Source organism: Mobula birostris, chromosome 4 (assembly GCF_030028105.1).
Source record: "Mobula birostris isolate sMobBir1 chromosome 4, sMobBir1.hap1, whole genome shotgun sequence".
Taxonomy (NCBI): Eukaryota; Metazoa; Chordata; class Chondrichthyes; order Myliobatiformes; family Myliobatidae; genus Mobula; species Mobula birostris.
Window position 1 is genome coordinate 177843169 of NC_092373.1, and position 22617 is coordinate 177865785.

The 22617-nt window shown below is 44.7% G+C and overlaps 1 long non-coding RNA gene across 1 annotated transcript in view; it reads right to left on the reverse strand.

Moving 5' to 3' along the window:
* Positions 1–4413: 4413 nt before the first annotated feature.
* LOC140196083 (uncharacterized) overlaps positions 4414–22617 on the reverse strand; it is a 30090-nt gene continuing 11886 nt past the window's right edge. The window contains exons 2-3 of the long non-coding RNA XR_011885609.1: positions 14071–14198; positions 4414–4848 (exon numbers count right to left, since the gene is read on the reverse strand). This is a non-coding gene — a long non-coding RNA (uncharacterized lncRNA). The remainder of the gene's footprint in view (positions 4849–14070; positions 14199–22617) is intronic.

The window sequence follows — 22617 nt, forward strand, 5'->3', positions numbered from 1 at the left end:
TGAACACAAAGGATTGAAAATGCACACGCGAGACCGATACATAGTACAACCAATGTGCAAAAGACAACAAACTCTGCAAATGCAAAAAGAAAAAAAACAAAAAACCATAATACTTAAGTAAGCAACAAATATCAAGAGCATGAGTCCTTGAAAATGAGCTCATAGGTTGTGGGAACATTTGAGTGTTGGGGCAAGTGAAGTTGAATGAAGTTATCCCTTCTGGTCCAAGGAACCGGTGGTTGAGAGGTAGTAACTGTTCCCGAATCTGGTGGTGTGAGTCCTAAGGCTCCTGTACCACCTTCCTGATTACAGTAGCAAGAGGAGAGCATCACCTGGGTGGTGGGGATCCCTGATGTTAGATGCTGCTTTCCTGCGGCAGTTGACAGTTCTTATAAAACTTGTGTTTAATTTATATTTATTTCCTGTTTCTTTTTGTGAATACTGTTTATATAATGCTATGCGCTTGTGTACCTGTGCTGACATCATCAAAGACTCCCACCATCCAGGTTATGCTCTCTTCTCACTGGCTCTGTCAGGAAGGAGGTACAGGAGACTTGGGTCCTATGACACCAGGTTCAGCAACCATCCAGCTGCTAAACCCCACAACCATCCGGCTCCTAAACAAGCAGGAATAATTTCATTTACCTCAACTCTGAACTGATTCCACAACCTATGGACTCACTTTCAAAGACTCTACAACTCATGTTCTCCGGTTTACTTATTTATTTGGTTTTTGCACAATTTGGATTATTTTGCATATTGGTTGTCTGTTTATGTATAGTTTTTCATTAATTCTATTGTACTTCTTTATTTTCCTGTTAATGCCTGCAAGAAACTGAATCTTTAGGTAGTGTATGGTTATATACTACCAGATCATGCTTTGATAATAAATTTACTTTGATTTGTGCAGATGGAAAGTTGACTATTACTGTGACCATTTGCACGTTGCAGCTTGACGACTATATTTGGAGTGACTTTGGTTTGGAGGGGACACAGGGAGCTGGGATAGGTTCCCATTTATCCTGTAGGATAGTTCCCCTTCAGCAGGAATCTTTTTAGAAGTGAGGTGGAGTACTGTGTGGACATATTGGATGAAGACCCAGCCCCACCTCTTCAAACAAAGACGATGTGTCTTTAAGAAGAGTTCCCTGGTACGCTTTCACCATGATTGGCATGGGATGGCTTTCCCTGGAGATGGTGATTTAGCAAATTAGCCTCCCTTTTGGCAGCGAAGCAGAGATGTACCTCCTCAAGTGCTTGGTGGCTCATTGTGCCTTGTTGACGTGCTGGCACATCTCTCGGACAGTGAGCTGAATGAGCCCGTTCCCTTCTTCAGCTCCAATTGACCAAGCACATCCTGCTGCTTCATCGCTTTCTCAATGACTTTCTTTGAATGATCTCACGGGGCTGGCCTGGTGTTGACAGGCGGGTCACTGCAGACAGCCTCGGAGTGGATGGATGTGGAACCTGGCACAGAAAGGCTGCCAAAAGGTTTACTGAAGTGCTTGTCTCGGTTGCTTCTCCTGTGGATTATTTTATATTGATTCCTTGTCTGGAGGGTGCACATATTTACTAACATCAGTAAATATTTACCACCACAATCTTCAGGAATACTTTCTAAATAAAGTCACATGAATCCTGGGCTCTTTGCTCCTTATCTATGGACTCTATCTTCCTTAGTCCACTCAACATTATATGATGCCTTAAGCAGAACCAAGCTGATTGTTGAGCAATAGATTAAAAAGGAAATAAGACATGGGAGCAGAAATAGGCCATTCAGCCCATCGAGTTGGTTCCACCTTTCCGTCATGGCTGATTCATTATCCTTCTTGACCCCATTCTTCTGACTTTTCTCTGTTTCCTTTGATGCTGTTACTGATCAAGAAACCATCAACTGCTTTAAATATACCCAAGACTTGGCTCCACAGCTGCCTGTTTCAATGAATTCCACAGATTCACCACCCTCTGGCTAAAAAAATTCCTCATTTCTATTCTGAAGGGATGTCCTTCTATTCTGGGGCTGTGCCTTCTGGTCCTAGACTCCCTCACTATTGGAAACATCCTCCCCACGTTCCATCTACCTTGGCCTTTCAATAAGTGCTGTTGATAGTACAGGCTGCAGCTACACCTTGCCCATTACTTTGAATGATTAAAGAAGCGTTAATGCTTGGAAACTAAGACAAGATCATTTGTAGCTTCCTTTTCCATTTGCCCTTCGCAGTTACGTTTCTCTATTCTTTCAAAAATTTGGTGAAATGTTTTGTGAGAGTTGGCACAAGCACTGTGGGCTGAATTACCTCATTCTGTATACCACGTGTGTCATTATATTTATCCTTCACATTCTTATGCCAGCTCCTTGAGGTAAAAGATGAACTTTTGTGACTTCTGAGTGAGAATAAATGGCTCCTTCTCAGGTCGGCAAGCTGTGGCTAGTGCAGGGATTGGTGAATGGGCCCCATATTCACAATCCACTTCAGCAGCTTGGCAGAGGGGAGCTAAGTGTCATTTTGCCAGGTTGTTTCACAACCGCAGACACTGCCGCGGATTCAGGGCGCTCTGGCAGGGTGGGCAGCTGAAAGAAGGCAGCAATCACACATGCCAGAATGCACACATTCCAGCCAATTAGCGTTTCTTTGTAACTGTATTTAACTCTCTTCCTTTTTTTTTCCAGCCTTGTCAGGTGTAGATTTGAGGCATGGTGAGAACAATGCTACCTGGTACCCTTCGTCCATGTCCCGGGAAAAAGATCAGTGATTTATGTAGGCACTGTTAAAGGAGCAGTATTAATTTAGTTCTAGATTATTGCTTCTGAGCCGTGGCGAATGCGTTATTTTTTAGTCAGTGTCATCACAGAGATTGCCAGAGTGAAGTTGTAAACAACATCAAACTGCCTTAGGGACCCCAGCTCCAGATTTCTTCCTCAGGGTTTACTCCTGAAGCCTTTCCCATGGGTGGGTATGGCCACAAGGCAGCGGAGGTTTTAAAATCAGAGTTTTCCTTCTCCTTGCACAGGTCGTACATATGTGTAAATGAAAAGCTTGCTTACAGCAACTTCACAAGCTCATAGCATTATATAAGCAGCACTCACAAGAAAAACATAAATGTGTCATAAATGATAGACAATTTTTAGGAAAAAATCACAAGCTGAATGGAAAAATAACAAAGCCTGTTCTAGTACAAGGATTGTTCAAGATTTTGCCAGTTGGTTCAATAACTGAATGGTTGAAGGGAATGAGCTGTTCTTGAATCGTGTGGTGTGGGACCTTAAGCTTCTGTACCTCCTGCCTAATAGAAGATGTGAAGGTATGGCGTGGCCTGGATGGTGGGGACATTTGAGGGATGCTACCTTTTTTTGGAAGCGATTCTTATAGATACTACTAATGGCATGGAGGCAAGTACTCGTGATGTACTGGGCAGAATCCATTATTTTCTGCAGCATTCGAATTGTTCTACCAGGCCATGATGCAACTAGCCAGGATACATTTAATAATACAACTGCAAGTTTGTTAGAGTGTTTGACAATAAAACCAGCCTCCCATGAAAATAAAGATGCTGATGTGTTTTCCTTACGAGTGCTAAGCCCAGAAGTCCAATATGTTAACACCCAGGAAATTAAACTGCTGACTCTCTCCACTGCTGATCTCACAATGTAGACTGTTGCATGTTCATCCTCCTCCCCTTTCTGACTTCAACAGTCAGCTATTCAATTGTGTTGACGCTGAGCAAGAAACTGTTGCCACACCACTCCACCAGGTGACCTACAGTAAACTGACTCATTGTCATCTGTGATTCATCCAACAACAGCACTGTCATCGGCAAATCTGAAGGTAGTATTGGGGCTTAGCCATACAGTCATGTGTGTAGAGAGTACAGCAGGGTATTAAGCATGCAGCCTTGTGGTTGAGGTCTATGCTGCTGGTCAGAGAAGAGGAGATGTTGCTACCAATCCTCACTGACTGAGGTCTGCACTGAGGGAGTTGAGTATCCAGTCGCAGAGGGAGGTACTGAAGTCCAGCTCCTGAAACTAGGTCAAGTCACTGAGTATGTAGGTGTGCCAAGCAATTAGGAAGGCTATTGTTATGCTGATTTCTATTACATGAGAAATTGAGAACAGGAGTAAAGATTACTGTGATTATGTTGGGTGTTGGTGAGGCTGCAACTGGACTAAGTAGATTCTAGATAATTGGGACACATCGGGTCCAGTACATTTTGACCCAATTAAGCGGCTGCCTCAACTAACCAAAGTTTCATGGGAATAGTTAAGACCATAAAACAAAGGAGCAGAAGTTGGCCATTCTTAAGAAGGGATTAAAAATGACAAACTACCATTTAACTGAGTAACAAATTATGTATTTAAACGAAGTACAGAACAAATTAGAGCACTACCAATACTACTGGTGGTTGTTGGTCATATCTGATAATAACAGGAAACCTGTGTGGGAGAGTTTTTTTTAAGTGGAAAAGCCATTGCACTGGAGTAGTTCTCTCCTCTTAACCTCAGAAGTCTGAGTCCTGTGGGATGTGTAGACATTACAACTGGGGTCTTCCTTGGTTGCGATGGATGACCATAACTGTGCCTTGTCATGCTCTTCACTCTCCCTGTAGTGTTGCAGAACAGAACCACCTTCCTGACCACCGGATCTCACTGTAGATCTCATCCAAACAGAAGGGTATCCTGGCTACTTTCTCGATTCAGTTTGTTCTTTAAGAGTTGTCCCAAATAAACAGCTGCTCTGATTAACTGATGGCCCAGTTAACCAAAATCCTCTGTATTTTGAACAGTTTTGCTCTCCTTACCCAACAAGAGACATCCTTGCCACAAATGGGGTGCTTTGCAGTGAAGATTACCTACAGGGATGTGAGATGATGAGGAGACGTGATTAAATTTCAGATTCATTTATTTATCGCATATACGTCAAAGCATACAGGGAAATATGCCATTTGCGTTAACAACTAACATAACCCAAGGATGTGCTGAGGGCTTGTGGGTAGCCCACAACTGTCGCCACACATTCCAGCACTAACGTAGCACGCTCAGCAAAACACCACAAGCAACAACGACACAACAACAGCAGCTGAAGAAAAACAGCAAAGCAAGTTCCTTTCCTCACCGCTAAACTCACATGTACAGACAGGTCAACCCTGGGCCTCCTGCCTCAAGTTGCCTCACAGACGATGGGTCTCTGACTTGCCCAGTGGACTCACAGATCCAGAGCTTCGGTTCTTTTGCTTCTCAAACACTTAGGTAGTGCTTGATGAATTCCATCAGGATTAAATTCTCTAACCCACATGACCATAATATAGAACATAGAATAGTACAGCACAGTACAGGCCCTTTGGCCCACAATGTTGTGCTGACCCTCAAACCCTGCCGCCCATATAACCCCCCACCTTAAATTCCTCCATATACCTGTCTAGCAGTCTCTTAAATTTCACTAATGTATCTGCCTCCACCACTGACTCAGGCAGTGTATTCCATGCACCAACTACTCTCTGAGTAAAAAATCTTCCTCTAATATCCCCCTTGAACTTCCCATCCCTTACCTTAAAGCCATGTCCCCTTGTATTGAGCAGTGGTGCCCTGGGGAAGAGGCACTGGCTTCCACTCTATCTATTCCTCTTAATATCTTGTATACCTCTATCATGTCTCTTCTCATCCCCCTTCTCTCCACATCCTTCCTATAGTGAGGCAACCAGAACTAGACACAGTACTCCAAGTGTGGCCTAACCAGAGTTTTATAGAGCTGCATCATTGCATCACGACTTTTAAACTCTATCCCTTGACTTATGAAAGCTAACACCCCATAAGATTTCTTAACTACCCTATCCCCCTGTGAGGCAACTTTCAGGGATCTGTGGACATGTATCCCCAGATCCCTCTGCTCCTCCACACTACCAAGTATCCTGCCATTTACTTTGTACTCTGCCTTGGAGTTTGTCCTTCCAAAGTGTACCACCTCACACTTCTCCGGGTTGAACTCCATCTGCCACTTCTCAACCCACTTCTGCAACCTATCAATGTCTCTCTGCAATCTTCGACAATCCTCTACACTATCTACAACACCACCAACCTTTGTGTTGTCTGCAAACTTGCCAACCCACCCTTCTACCCCCACATCCAGGTCGTTAATAAAAATCACGAAAAGTAGAGGTCCCAGAACCGATCCTTGTGGGACACCACTAGTCACAACCCTCCAATCTGAATGTACTCCCTCCACCACCACCACCCTCTGCCTTCTGCAGGCAAACCAATTCTGAATCCACCTGGCCAAGCTTCCCTGGATCCTGTGCCTACTGACTTTCTGAATAAGCCTACCGTGTGGAACCTTGTCAAATGCCTTACTAAAATCCATATAGATCACATCCACTGCACTACCCTCATCTATATGCCTGGTCATAATGCAGGGAGATGCTGGTAATCGCTTCCAATCCCAATTGTCACTATTTCCCAAATGCAATTTTACATCAATCTTACTTTTTTTAAGATAATGAAGACACGCAGTCCTCTTTTATTGTCATTTAGTAATGCACGCATTAAGAAATGATACAATATTTCCTCCGGTGTGATATCACAAAACACAGGACAGACCAAGACTGAAAAAACTGACAAAACCACATAATTATAACATATGGTTACAACAGTGTAACAATATCATAACTTGATGAAGAAGTCCATGAGCACAGTAGAAAGTTCAAAGTCTCTCAAATGTCCCACATCTCATGCAGACAGGAGAAGGACGAAAAACTCTCCCTGCCATGCCCGACCACGGTCCGTCTCTGAGTCATCCGAAAACTTCGAGCCTCTGAATCAGCTCTCTGACACCGAGTACTGAACACCATCTCTGTCCGAACGATTTGACCTCAATCTCGGTCGCCAACAGCAGGCAAAGCCAGAGACTTTCAGGCCTTCCCTCCGGAAGATTCCCGACCACGCAGTAACGACAGCAGCGAATGAGCATTTCAGAAATTTTTCCAGATGTTCCTCTGTGCTTTCACGTCCGTCTCCATCAAATCAGAATTGTCCACCGCCCCTATTTAACGGATATGATATAATTTTTCACCAGAGGGCTGCGCACGTGCGGCGCGCTGCTCTCTCTCCTCCCGCTGCTTTCTCTCTATTTCCATCTGAAATCTGCTTTCCTACCGAAGGAAACCACAATCAAAATTAAAATGCATGAAAAGGCAATTGTATGCTCCCGTATGAGAAGAATGTAAAGTTATCTCATTAAATTTACAGAATTCTCACAGGGCTCAGCAGGTTAGATGCAGAGAGGATGGTTCCTCTGGCTGAGTAATCTGGAAGCAGGAATCAGCATGTCAGGACTTTTAGGGCTGAGATGGGAGAAATCCATCCTTGCAGGCAGTGGTAATTCTTTGGAATTTTCTACCCTGGAGGGCTGTGGATGATAGAGCATTGAGTTTGTTCACAGCATAGATCAATAGATGGCTGGATATGAAGAGATACGGGAATAGTTCAGAAAGTGGTATTGAAGTGGAAGACCAGCCATGATCATGATGAATGACAGATCAGACTTGAAGGGCCAGATAATCTTCCCCTGTGTCTAATTCTTTTTTTCTGTGGAATGCTACTGAACTGGTTATCGACACAAACCCTCAGCCCTATCGTCCTCACTCCCCACCCTGCTTAAGGATATAAGCCTTAAAGTATTGATCACAGAGCTGCAGGATATTGCCAAAATCTCTTGATCAACAACCTGGCAGATGTTATCTAAAGTGGTGAGTACACTTAGCTGATGATATTTCCCTCAACTTAATTGTACAGTATTTATCTGAGAGACAAGCAGAGACCATAATCATTAGAGACAACATTATTGCGAATTTCATAGAGGGCGCTGGGAAGACCAAGTCAGTAAATTTAATTAAAAAAATAAACAAGCACAGTGCCACCCACCCCCACTTTACAAAGGGATGCAAATCTTCTTCAGTTACAAACATTCTGACTGTCAAATTGAAGCCTTCGCTAGATCAAACAGTAACAATACCAGGAAGAGTCTGAAACTTCTCTACAAGCAAACAAAAATAAAATGGAGCTGTACTTGTAACCATAGGCAACTTGAGAACCTTAACAAAGCCCACTTCTGGCCAGTGATAGAATGTTAAAGTCCTATTTGGCAGACGGTGAAGAACACCCATCTAGTGTCTCAGACAGATTCCCAAACTAACACAGAGCAGATGTTGTGAATACAGAACCACTACATTACAACATAAACCGAATATTGCTTAATATAGGTTTCAGCTTGTTGCAAACATGTAAGTGCTAGATAGTTGCCACAGTAAAAGTGACTACTGAGGTGAACTTATATTCAATCTCACTGTATTTCCCTTCTGTGCATGTGTATGTGAATTAGGTTCAGAACAAGAGGGCCAAAGGCAGAATGATTGACCATGCAGCATATGAACAGACTGACACGATAAAATTAAAGGACTTTGAATTTTGAGTGCAGGCAAAGGAACTCTTCTGTACGTATTAAGGAAAATATTATGTGCTTTGTCAATATACACTCAAGTTAAATTTTCACTGAAATTTTATTGACATTGTTACACTTTTGCAGCATAATCTGTCAATAATCAGTTATCACTTTACAAAACTGCCCTTGAATGGAGTATGAGACGGCTCCAGTTGTGATTTACGGGAGGTGGCCTATCCTCTACAAGTATATTACTATTAAGATCAGGGCTCCATCTACTGCAAGTATCTCATTAATCACCACAAATTGCTCTCAGATTTTTTGCCTAGAGAATAATTAATATCTATTTTTTCTCTCCAAAATGCCACGCCCCAAAGCACTAATCTTTTGCAAATAAAACTTTGAAAACGGTGAAGAACAAATATAAAGACTATTTATTGTAGAGTGATACTTCATTCACTCTTGCCACTATTTAACTAGCTTGCCTTTCCTGAAGGGTATTTTTCAATTCTTCTTTGGTAGATCCAGTAAGACATTATACCTTGGACCGGAGTTTGTGTTGCAGTGTGGTCCCTTAACTTGAAAGAAATCACACAAATTATTCAAAGAGTATGGTCTTCCCATAATCTATGAGCTTAGATGATTATTTGACCTAACATCAAATCTGGTGAAGGGTAGTGTCTGTTTAACATTGACAGGCACCACTTGGCTGAATAAGCCTTTCTTTTTAATGCTGTATGCTCCATCCTTTAAGGATCTTAACCTTCACTTTCCTTGGCTTCATTTAGCATAAACCAATTCCAGAATGGCCAGCAATTATCCATCCAAAATTGGATGGATCGCTAGAGTTTCTGCAGTATTAATCCAAAAATAGCAGTTCATATCCCACACTGGGAACTGGGGAAATTAAAATGAAGTTATTGAATAAACCTGGAATTTAAAGGAAAAGCATGTATCAGTAATAGCAACCAGGAATCTAATAGAAATTTTGTCCACATCGGCCTGGTTCACTAATGCCTTACTCAAAAGGAAATCTGCCATCTTTACCTGGTCTGGTCTGTACATGACCCGAGACCACCAATGTGGTTTTCTATTTATTCAGAGATATGACATGTGACCAATTAATCTATTGGCCCTTATGCCCTTGCGGGAGGGAATCAAAGCACCCAGGGAAACCCACGCAGTCATGGGGAGAAGGTACAAGCTCCTTACAGGCAGCAGAGGGAACTGAATAGGGGTCACTGGCACTGTAATAGTGCTATGCTAATCGCTATACTACAGTGTCGCCTGATGTTTAATTACCTCCGCAGTTTGAGGGTTCAAGGTTCAAAGTAAGTTTGTTATCAAAGTAATGTCACCATATACGACCCTGAGATTTGTTTTTTTTTTAAGGGCACACTCAATAAATCCAATAATCATAACAGAATCAATGAATGGCTATATCCAAAAAGGCAATCAGTGTGCAAAAGACAACAAACATAAAAGGAAAAAAGTTAATAAATAAGCAATAAATATCCAGCACATGAGATGAAGAGTCCTTAAAAGTGAGTCTATGGGTTGTGAGAACAGTTCAGTGATGGGGCAAGTGAAGTTGATTGAAGCTATCCTCTTTGGTTCAAGAACCTGATGGCTGAGGAGTTAGAGCTGTTCCTGAACCTGGTGGCGTAGTCCCTGAGGCTCCTGCACCTTCTTCCTGATGGCAGCAGTGAGAAGAGAGTATGACCTGTGTAGTGACAGTCCCTGATGATGGATGCTGCTGTCCTGCAACAACCCTCCGTGTAGATGTACGCAGTGGTGGGGAGGCCTTTTACCATGATAAACTGGGCTGTATTCATTACTTTTTGTAGGTCTTTCTATTCAAAGGTCTACACCAGACTGTGATGCTGCCAGTGAATACACCGTCCACCATACATCTATAAAAATTTGTCAAAGTTTTAAAAGCCATGCTGAATCTTTGTAAACTTCTAAGAAAGTAGAGGCTTTTTCTGTGCAATTGCAGGACAGCATGTCTAAATCTGAAGAGAGCATCACTGAAGATGCTTATTATAAATTACTATGATTGCACATTGCACATTTAGATGGAGACACAACAAAGATTTTTACTCCTCATGTATGTGAAGGATGTAAGAAATAAAGTCAATTCAGTTCAATTCAGGATTATGGGAAAATGCTTAGAATCCATTTTTTTTTCTCTGTGCCACAGCAAATGGCCATTGTAGTTCCTTTAACCCAGCGAAAATGTGTTGCTTTTCTATCCAATGTGTTTACAGTTACTTCTGCAAACATGGGGTGGTTTTGAAATTTGCATTGAACTCCTGAACCTGTTAAAGATCTCTTGAAAGGTTCTCACTGGATTCCAGAAAAATAAAGGATATTGAATGAGGTGGTCAGCATAAGCTCAGGCTATTTGAAATTCAAAGGTCAAAGTAAATTTATTATCAAAATATATATACTACCCTGAGATTAACTTTCTTTCACATCAAACTCGATGGGTATTTCAATACATTTTGTGTCATCTGCTTGGCTTGGTGGTGTCTGGGAGCACTAAAACTGAACGGCAAGATCTGAAAGTAGCTGGATAGGTGAATGAGAAGCATGATCATCTTCAATCTAAGAGAACAGATGGAGAAGCTTGTGGGCAGGGGTGGAGGAGATGTAATCTGCTTCATGAGGCACAAACTGAAACGCAAAGGGACTTGGGAGTCCTTGTGCAGGATTCCCTAAAGGTTAATTTGCAGATTGAGTCTGTGGTGAGGAAGGCAATGTGATGTTAGCATTCATTTCAAGAGGACTAGAATATAAAAGCAAGAATGTAATGTTAAGACTTTATAAAGCACTGGTGAGGTCTCACTTGGAGTATTGTGAGCCGTTAGAAAGGATGTGCTGAAACTGAAGAGGGTTCAAAGGAGGTTCATCAAAATGATTCCAGGATTGAATGGCTTGTCATGTGAAGAGCATTTGATTGCTGTGGGCCTGTATTCACTAGAATTCTGAAGAATAAGGGGGGGGGGGATCTTTTAGAAACATTAAATGTTGAATGGCCTTGATAGAGTGGATGTGAAGAGGATGCTTCCTGTGGTGGGAGAGTCTAAGACCAGAGGCACTGTCTCAGATTAGAGGAGCATCATTTTAGAACAAAGGTGAGGAGGAATTTCTGTAGCCAGAAAGTGGTGAATCTGTGGAATTCTCTGCCACAAGCAGCTGTGGAGACCAAGTCTTTATGTATATTTAAGGCAGAGGTTTATAGATTCTTGACTGGTCAGGGCAAGAAGGGATACTGGGAGGAGGCAGGAGATTGGGGCTGAGAGGAAAATTGGATCAGCCAATGATGAAATTGTGGAACAGACTTGACAGGCCAAATGGCCTAATTCTGCTCCTATACCTTATCATCTTATGGTCTATGATCTATAATTGTTTCTTTCTCTTATAATGTAAGTGGTTTTCTCAGCTCATTTTCTCTGCCAGATGTTGAAGCCATCCTAAGTTAATTTCTCTGTTCAAACCCTCTTCCATTGTAATTTAATCTGCCCCAAAATTTGTTCATTTTTTGGTGGGTTCTGGGTGTCGAGGCATTTCTGTCCATCCCATTTTGTCTTTGAGAAGCTGGAACTGAGCTGCTTCTGGAACTGTTGTAATTCTTTTGGGGAAGCTACTTCAATAATGCTGATTGGTAGGGAATTCCATTGATGATACACTACGAGTTACATTCCGTATGTAGTCTGATACCAAAAAGCACGCATTTAAGGTGAGGGAAAGGATAAGTTCAAAGGTGTTGTGGGGAGTAAGTATTTCACACAGAGAGGTGCGAGAGGTTGGAAGGTGCTGCCTGAGGTGGCGGTGGGGGAGCATTCAACAGGTCCTTAGATAGGCTAACTGTGCATGATATGGACATTGTGTAGGCTGAAGAGATTAGTGGGCACTTGACGAGTAATATATTTAGTTTGACACTGCGTTGTGGGCAGGAGCTCCTGCTCCTGTGGTCACTGTTCATTGCTTTATATTTCCGAGTCAGGTTGGTGTGACTTGGAGGGGTGGTGTTCCTCAGGCAACTCTTGTCCTTCTTGATGGCAGAGATTGTGCTCTGAGAAGTGCTGCCAGAGAAGCCCATGGGAATTACTACAGTGCACTTTGTAGATGGGACAGTGGCAGAGGGAATGAAGGTTTGGGGTTTTCCCAGACTGGGATCCACGGACACCTTGATTAGTGGTAAGGCTCCATGGCACAACAAAGGGTGGGAACCCCTGCTTTGGATAGGGGAATAGCTCTGAGGTGTCACAGAATGAATCACTTGCCAAAGGATACCCAGCCTTTGCCCTGCTCTTGTAGCCACAGTATAGTCTCCAGCTGTTGGTGGGCGATGGCAAATCCAGTCAGTTTCAAGGATAGGTGGTAATGGTCATTGTGCTTATTGTCTGAAAATCTTATGTCACAAATGTCATTTGCTATATATCAGCCCATGGGTGATTGTCGTCTGTGTCTTGATGCTTCTTTGATGAAGATTTGCAGATGGAATTGAACATAGTGAATACTTCTGATTTTATGATAGAAGAAGATTATGGAAGCTATTTGAGCCAAGGACACCACTCTGAGGAGCTCCCACAGTGATGATTAAACGCCAGTAATTAAAAACACCTTCCTGTGTCTGTAGCAAGTAATGCCCATTACTTCAGTTCTACAAAGACTCCTTAATTCCATACTCCAATATCAGGAGCAGTTGCCCTCACTTTATCATTGACATTCTTTGTGGAATTCATTGCCATAGACAGCTGTTGAGGCAAGGTCATTGGATATATTTAAGGGGGAGTTTGATAAGTTCTTGATTAGTAGGGATGTCAAAGGTTATGGGGAGAAGGCAAGAGAATGGGGTCAAGAGGGATAGTTAATCAGCCATGATGGAGTGGCGGAGGAGACTTGATGGGCCCAATGGCTTAATTCTGCTCCTACATCTTATGGTTGTATGGCATTCAGCTCTTTGGTCTACATTGGGCCAAGATCATGATGAAATCTGGAGTCAGACTGGAATCAATGATCAAGTTATTGGGTAAGTGCATCTTGATGGCATTGTCCTTGACACCGTCTGTCACTTGCTAATGGTTGAAAGCAGACTGCCTTCATGGTAATTAGCCAAACTGGATCTACTCTGCTTGATGTGAACGGGAGCTAAGCAATTTTCCACGTTGTTATGTTGATGCTATTGCTGGATCTAAAAACGAGCAACTATTTCTGGAGAGCAATTTTTCAGTATTAGAATCAGGATGTTGTGTGGTACCATAGCACAAGCTGCCAGATCCTTCACGAGTCTCTCCCACTTAGCATCACGTAATATCCGTATTGTGTGAGGGTGTATTTATTGCGGACGTTCTTTCAATAAAGTTTCAAGTACATTTATTATCAAAGAACATATAAATTGTACAACTTTGAGATTTGTCTGTTCACAAGTGGCCACAAAGCAAGAAACCCGAAAGAAAGAATAAAAATAAAAATAAAAGACCAACACTCGATGCGCAAAAGAAAGGAACAAAATACAGATCATGCAAATAATTGAAGCAAACAAAGTAGCATCACTTCTACCAAAGCATGACAGACAACTGCATCTGCAACTGGAAGATGGTTGAGGAGGCAGTCAAGTAGCTTTCAGTACCTGTCACCGAAGCAATCTTCAGCACTTGATCTATGGTGGCATCAATGAAACACTCTTGCTGATGGACACTAAAGCTCCCATACAGAACATATTCTGTGTCACGGCTCCTTTCAGTTCTGTTTCCAAGTCTTGTTCAGCATGAAAAAGAAATGATTCATCAGCTGAGAACATACAAACACACAACAAAATAGGAGCAGGAATAGGCCCCTCAGTCTGTCAAACTTCCCCAGGCATTGAATAAGATCATGGCAGATCTATCCCAGACCTCATCTCCCCATCTGTGCCAGTTCCCTGTAACCATGAATTCTCTGATCTTTATCAACATTTTTTTCCTTGAATAGCCACAGTGATTCAGGCTCCACAACTCTCCAGTGTAGATAATTCCAGAGACTCACCATCTGCTGTGAGAAGCTCCTATATATCTCAGTTTAAGATCATGCTCCATTCTTGAAGCAACGTTCCCTACTTTGAGATTCTCCCACTAGTGAAAATATCTCAATATTTACCCTACCATTCCCTCCAGAATATTTTGATAAAAAACACCCCTTATTTCTCTAAAGTCCAAAGGACCTATATCTCATTTTTTTGTCTACCTGCAGCCTTTCTCCAGAATCAGAAACAGGTCTATTATCACTGACATAAGTTGTGAAAGTTGGTGTTTTGTGGCAGAAATACAGTGTAAGACATACAAAAAAGCTGCAAGTTCCAATAAATTCTAAATAAAGATAGTGCAAAAGAGGAATAGTAGGTTCAGCATCCTTTCAGAAATCTGATGACAGAGGGAATGAATCTGTTCCTGAACCACTGAGTGTGGGTCCTCAGGCTCCTCGACCCCTTCTCTGATGTAGGAATGAGAAGAGAGCATGCCCCGGATGGTGAGGATCCTTAATGATAGCTGCCTTTACAGAAGAGCAGAGCTTCACTCTTTCCCCCATTAAACTCCATTTACCAAGTTTTTGCCAACTCACTTAACTTATCTATATCCTGTTGCAGAGACAAAATGTTCTCATGGCAATGTGCCTTCCCAGCTAATTTTGTGTCATTGGATATCTTACACACTGCCCCCTCCTCCAGGCCAATAGTGCAGATCTAAGTAACTGAGGGTCAGATCTTATCCTTGGAACATTCCACTAGTTACATCCTTGAAGCAAGAAAATAGCCCATTTGTTCTCTTTCTCTATCTTCTGTGTGGCAATTATTCTTCAATCCATGTTATCATATTTTCCCCAAATACTGCGGCTCGGGTCTTGTGCACATTGTTAAATGCCTTCTTAAAGTACATGCTATGCCTGCCTTTTTGTTGGCTTTGTGGAACAATCCATGTTCCAAGCCTATACTGGTATCTGTTCCCCACTTTTCCTTCGCTACATCAACGACTGCATTGGCACTGCTTCCTGCACGCATGCTGAGCTCGTTGACTTCATTAACTTTGCCTCCAACATTCACCCTGCCCTCAAATTTACCTGGTCCATTTCCAACATCTCCTTCCCCTTTCTTGATCTTTCTGTCTCCATCTCTGGTGACAGCTTATCTACTAACGTCTCAAATGCATCTCTCCCATTTCACGCACATCTGCTCTCACACAATCCTCCCACCACCCCACCAGGGATAGGATTCCCCTTGCCCTCAATTACTACCCCACCAGCCTCTGGATCCAACATATAATTCTCCATAACTTCTGCCACCTCCAATGGGATCCCACCACCAAGCACATCTTTCCCTCCCCACCCCCCCCCCTTTTCTGCAGGGATCGCTCCCTACGCGACTCCCTTGTCCATTCATTCCTCCCATCCCTCCCAGCACTTATCCTTGTAAGCGGAACAAGTGCTACACATGCCCATACACTTCCTCCCTCACCACCATTCAGGGCCCCCAGACAGTCCTTCCAGGTGAGGCGACACTTCACCTGTGAGTTGGCTGGGGTGATATACTGCGTCCAGTGCTCCCGATGTGGCCTTCTATATATTCGTGAGACCCAATGCAGACTGGTAGACAATTTCGCTGAACACCTACGCTCTGTCCGCCAGAGAAAGCAGGATCTCCCAGTGGCCACACATTTTAATTCCACGTCCCATTCCCATTCTGACATGTCTATCCACGGCCTCCTCTACTGTCAAGACGTAGCCACACTCAGGATGGAGGAACAACACCTTATATTCCGTCTGGGTAGCCTCCAACCTGATGGCATGAACACTGACTTCTCTCATTTCTGTTAATACCCCTCCTCCCCTTCTTACTCCATCACTTATTAATTAATCAATTAATTAATTTTTTAAATTCTTTCCCCTTTCTCTCTTTTTTCTCCCTCTGTCCCTCTCACAATAACTCCTTGCGTGCTCTCCATCTTCCTCTGGGCTCCCCCCCACTTTCTTTCTCCCTAGGCCTCCCATCTCATGATTCTCTCCCTTCTCCAGCCTTGTATCCCTTTTGCCAATCAACTTTCCAGCTCTTAGCTCCATCCCTCTCCCTCCTGTCTTCTCCTATCATTTCAGATCTCCCCCTCCCATTTTCAAATCTCTTACTGTCTCTTCTTTCAGTTAGTCCTGACGAAGGGTCTCGGCCCGAAACATCGACTGTACTTCTTCCGATAGATGCTGCCTGGCCTGCTGCATTCCACCAGCATTTTGTGTGTGTTGCTTGAATTTCCAGCGTCTGCAGATTTCCTCGTGTTTGCGTTTTTAAATTCACTACTGCGAAGCCTCTTCCAGTGATGCCTACACTGAAGAAGTTTAATTCTTCTCTTCGATGGGAGTTTAGTGAAACCCTCTCTCACTGCACCCCATCTAAAATTTCTTTGGCCCTTCTACTTTTCGACCATATTTTGACCCAGACTCACTACTACAGCCATATATCCTTCCTTGGAACGTGCCTCCACTGCCAACTTACTCAGGATTCATATCTGAGCCTCTCAATTTGGACCTTCTGAGGATCCCAGGTACCCACACTTAATTGACTCTGCCTCCCATTGTTTCTCCCTTCGAGCTCTGAAGGTGACCCTCTCCACCATGAGAAGGTACTTGACGTCCCTATCCCAGTCCCTTCCACACCTCTGGGACACTTTCTTCACAGTTTGTAATGGACCTGCCCATTATTTCATCCTCCGTCAGATCCATGTGTGCAATTGCTGTTTCTTTGACCTTGTCATATTAGGCAAGGATCACAAGATCTTCCACCTGCTGGCTCTGTCGTACGGTTGGTACTGGGAACGGACCCAAATGCAAGGCACAGACACTGAAGTACTGGGAACTGGACTGGACTAGAGTTAGGGATGGGACTGGACACCGACTAGGAGCTGGGACAGGAACACAGTCTTGGGCTAGGAAAGCAGGACCAGGATAAGGAACTGGGAACTAGGAGCCTGGGCTTGGACTCCGAGCCAGAGACTGGACAAGGACCCAAAACCTGGGTCTTGACTTGGGCTCGGACCCCGGAACTAGGCGAGGACAGGGTTCTTCAAGGCTTGGGTTCTTTGAGGCTCAGCTCGGTTAGGCCCCTGAGTACAAAGCCAGGACTCCTCCTTAGAGCACAGGGCCGGTCCCCTACCTTGGACGCCGGGCTGGGATACTTACTAGAATGCGGGGCTGGGATGACTGCCAAGGAAACTGTCAGGGATTCAGATGGAGAGGGGAAGGGAACAGTCCAACCTCAGGTTAACGGCAAAGATGGCCTGGCTTACCTAACGGAGGCAAGGACAGGAAAGGACCGATCCAACCGCAGGGTAACAGCAAGGACGGCCTGACTTACCCCATGGAGGACAAGAAGGGAGTTCAATCCGGGGTGACTCAGAGTCTCAGGGTGGCCAACAACCTTTGCTGGCCCCGGAAACACAATGACTGCTCCAACTAGAGACAACAAGGCTCCATGAAGTGATGGTCCTCCAACCAGGGCTAGAGGTCACGAATGGCTGCTCTGGCCTTCCAGCAGCAGGTTGCTCCAAAGGGCTACTGACAACACAAACCAACACACACACCCCGGCCCCAAGACGAGCGTCAGGTGCCTACGATTAAGCCCAGCTGAAACAAGGGACAGCCAGAAGACCCGGAGTCCGGATGTCCCTGGACCGGACCGTGAACCGGAACGTGGACTTCACGGACCAGACCATGACAGGTTCTGACGCTAGCAGGCATGAACTTCGGATTGCGGCCCCCGCCACTGATCTCGGCGGCTCCAACACCTCAGGGCATATTCAAAACCCGGACTCCAGCACCATCAATGTGGGTTCCAACGACCATGGACACCTTCACAGCGATTGTGCAACCACCAGCTGCGACTCCAGCCTTGAACTCCAGGCCGGGTCTTCATGTGCTGCTATTGTGACTCCCGTCTCCCCTTCCCCCACCAATACTCTGCAACCCTGTCTCCTTCAGATCCCATCGTCAGCTCCTAGGTCCTCAGAGGCTCCATCTTCCTCTCACCCCAACCCTCCCCTCTCCGTTGACACCCCCAGCCTCCCCCCTCCCCCCTCTGATCCCACTTCTCATCCGTATTGGGTCTTTACCACCCCCTCTGACCTTCAACTCACAGAGGCAGAGAGCTCTGTTCTCAGTAAGGGCCTCACCTTAGTCCCCCTTCGCCCACACCTCAACGAGTTCCGTGTGCACCATGACGCTGAACTCTTCTTCCGCCGGCTCCATCTTTGAGCCTACTTCTTTGGCAAGGACTCTCCCACCCCATCGATGACCCCCTCTCCCGTCTTCAACCCTCCTCCTCTTCATGGACACCCCCGCTCTGGTCTTCTGCCTGCTCTGGATCTCTTTATTGCTAACTGCCGACGGGACATCAACCATCTTGACTTCACTGCACCTTGTTCCGATTCCAACCTCACTCCTTCCAAACGCTCCGCTCGCCACTCCCTCCGCACTAATCTTACTATAAAACCCGCCGATAAGGGGGGTGCTGTTGTAGTCTGGCGTACTGACTTCTACCTTGCCAAGGCACAGCGACAACTCGTGGATACCTCCTCTTATTCACCCCTCAATCATGACTCCACTAAGGAGCACCAAGCCATTGTCTCCCACACCATCACCAACCTTATCAGCTCTGGGGATCTCCCATCCACTGCCACCAACCTTAGAGTTCCCACACCCCGCACTTCCCATTTCTACCTCCTACCCAAGATCCACAAACCTGCCTGTCCAGGTAGACCCATTGTTTCAGCTTGCTTCTGCCCCACTGAACTTATTTCTGCATACCTCAACACTGTTTTATCCCCCCTTGTTCAATCCCTTCCTACCTATGTTCGTGACACTTCTCACGCTCTGAATTTTTTCAGTGATTTTAAGATCCCCCGGCCCCCACTGCTTTATTTTCACCATGGATGTCCAGTCCCTATATACCTCCATCCCCCACCAAGAAGGTCTCAAAGCTCTCCGCTTCTTTTTGGATTCCAGACCTAACCAGTTCCCCTCCACCACCACTCTGCTCCGTCTAGCGGAATTATTCCTTACCTTTAATAATTTCTCCTTTGGCTCCTTCCACTTCCTCCAAACTAAAGGTGTAGCCATGGGCATCTGTATGGGTCCCAGCTATGTCTGCCTTTTTGTTGACTTTGTGGAACAATCCATGTTCCAAGCCTATACTAGTATCTGCCCCCCACTTTTCCTTCGCTACATCGACGACTGCATTGGCGCTGCTTCCTGCACGCATACTGAGCTTGTTGACTTCATTAACTTTGCCTCCAACATTCATCCTGCCCTCAAGTTTACCTGGTTCATTTCCGACACCTCCCTCCCCTTTCTTGATCTTTCTGTCTCTATATCTGGAGACAGCTTATCTACTGATGTATACTATAAGCCTACGGACTCTCACAGCTACCTGGGCTATTCCTCTTCCCACCCTGTCTCTTGCAAAAATGTCATCCCCTTCTCGCAATTCCTCTGTCTCTGCCTCATCTGCTCTCAGGATGAGGCTTTTCATTCTAGGACGAAGGAGATGTCTTCCTTTTTTAAAGGAAGGGGCTTCCCTTCCTCCACCATCAACTCTGCTCTCAAACGCATCTCCCCCATTTCACGCACATCTGCTCTCACCCCATTCTCCCGCCACCCCACTAGGAATAGGGTTCCCCTGGTCTTCACCTACTATCCCACCAGCCTCCGGGTCCAACATATTATTCTCCGTAACTTCCACCGCCTCCAACGGGATCCCACCACTAAGCACATCTTTCCCTCCCTCCCCTTTCTGCTTTCCACAGGGATCGCTCCCTATGTGACTCCCTTGGCCATTCATCACCCCCATCCCTTCCCACCGATCTCCCTCCCGACACTTATCCTTTTAACCGGAACAAGTGCTACATGTGCCCTTACACTTCCTCCCTCACCACCATTCAGGGCCCCAGACAGTCTTTCCAGGTGAGGTGACACTTCACCTGTGAGTCGGCTGGGGTGATATACTGCGTCCGGTGCTCCCAGTGTGGCCTTCTATATATTGGCAAAACCTGACGCAGACTGGGAGACTGTTTCACTGAACACCTACGCTCTGTCCGCCAGAGAAAGCAGGATCTCCCAATGGCCACACGTTTTAATTCCACGTCCCATTCCCATTCTGACATGTCTATCCACTGCCTCTTCTATTGTCAAGATGAAGCCACACTCAGGTTGGAGGAACAACACCTTATATTCCGTCTGGGTAGCCTCCAACCTGATGGCATGAACATTGACTTCTCTAACTTCCGTTAATGCCCCTCCTCCCCTTCTTACCCCATCACATTGATTTATTGATTGATTGACTTATTTATATTTTTATTTTTTCCGCTTTCTTTCTCTCTCTTTTTTCTCCTTCTGCCCCTCTCACTATAACTCCTTGCCTGCTCTCCATCTTCCTCTGGGCTCCCCTCCCCCTTTCTTTCTCCCTAGTCCTCCCATCCCATGATCTTCTCCCTTCTCCAGCCTTGTATCCTTTTTGCCAATCAACTTTCCAGCTCTTGGCTCCATCCCTCCTCCCTCCTGCCTTCTCATATCATTTCGGATCTCCCCCTCCCCCTCCCCCTCCCATTTCCAAATCTCTTATTATCTCTTCTTTCAGTTAGTCCTGACGAAGGGTCTCGGCCCAAAATGTCAACTGTACCTCTTCCTATAGATGCTGCCTGGCCTGCTGCGTTCCACCAGCATTTTGTGTTTGTTGCTTGAATTTCCAGCATTTGCAGATTTCCTCGTGTTTGCGTTCTTAAAATCCATGTTCACTACATCTAGTTTCCTTCTACAGACTCTGCTTTTTATATCCTTGTAGAACTCTAGCATATTTGCAAAACATGCTTTACACTTCATAAAAGCACATTAGGCTTCTCTAAGTGGCTATATCTTCCTTGATTATTGCTTTCAGCATCTTGCCTAAAAGAGATGCTAAGTTAAAATTTTTTTAAATGTGATGCTGGAAACTCAATATGAGTGCAGAAAATGCTGAAAACATTCAGATCAGGCGGAGGGAAAAGAAACAAAGTCAAAGTTTCAGATTGAAGGATTGAAGAGACAAAAAACTGTTAAACTGCAGGGAGGGTGGAGATGGGAAATGTTTCTGATAGGGTGTGGGGATAAACTGAAATAGGTTACCTGGTCAATGAGTTAACTGAAGTGAGAATGTAGGAAAAAGAATGTGGGAGTAGGGAAATGCAGAGTAGGGGCATAAGCAGCTGGTGACAGTGTGATCTCTGTCTTAGAGAGCCGGGTGAGCTGCCTCAACAACTATTGTCGGGAGAGATAATTGGTCATGGCTAGAGTTAACTCCTGCCTGAGCAAGGACCTGGATCTGCTGCAATTTGCCTATCACCGCAACAGGTTTGTAGCGGATGCAGTCTCACTGGTTCTCCACTCTGCTTTGGAGCGTTGTCACTGGAAAGCAGCATCCGTCATCCAGGACCCCCACCACATAGGTCATGCTCTCTTCCTACTGATGCCATCAGAAAGAAGGTACAGGAGCTTCAGAACTCGCACCACTAGGTCCAGGAGCAATTATTACCCCTCAATGATCAGATTCTTGAAACAGAGAGGCTAAACTTCACATGGCCCATCACTGAACTGTTCCCACAACCTATTGGCTCACTTTCAAGGACCATTCACTTCGTGTTCTTGATATTTATCATTCATTCCATTTAATTATTTATCTATCTATCTATTTACCTATCTATTTATTTAGTGAAGCTATTCGCATGGTTTATTTATTTATTTTTAAATTTAATAATATGATCTGTTAATTAATTATTTCTTTTTTTTGTATTTGAACATTGGTTGTCTGCCCTGTTAGTGTGGCCGTTCATTGGTTCTATTGCATCTATTGGATTTATTGACTATGCCCGCAAAAAAAGAAATGTCAGGGTTGTATATGGTGATATATATGTACTTTTGAACCTTGAACCTAGTAAGGCATCCGTTAGTCTTGCGAGACCGTGGATCTGCGCCTGGAAGGTCTTCACTCTCCAGGGTGCAGGCCTGGGCAAGGTTGTATGGAAGACCAGCAGTTGCCCATGCTGCATCTCCCCTCTCCACGACACCAGTGTTGTCCAAGGGAAGGGCATTAGGACCCATACAGCTTGGCACCGGTGTCGTCGCAAAGCAA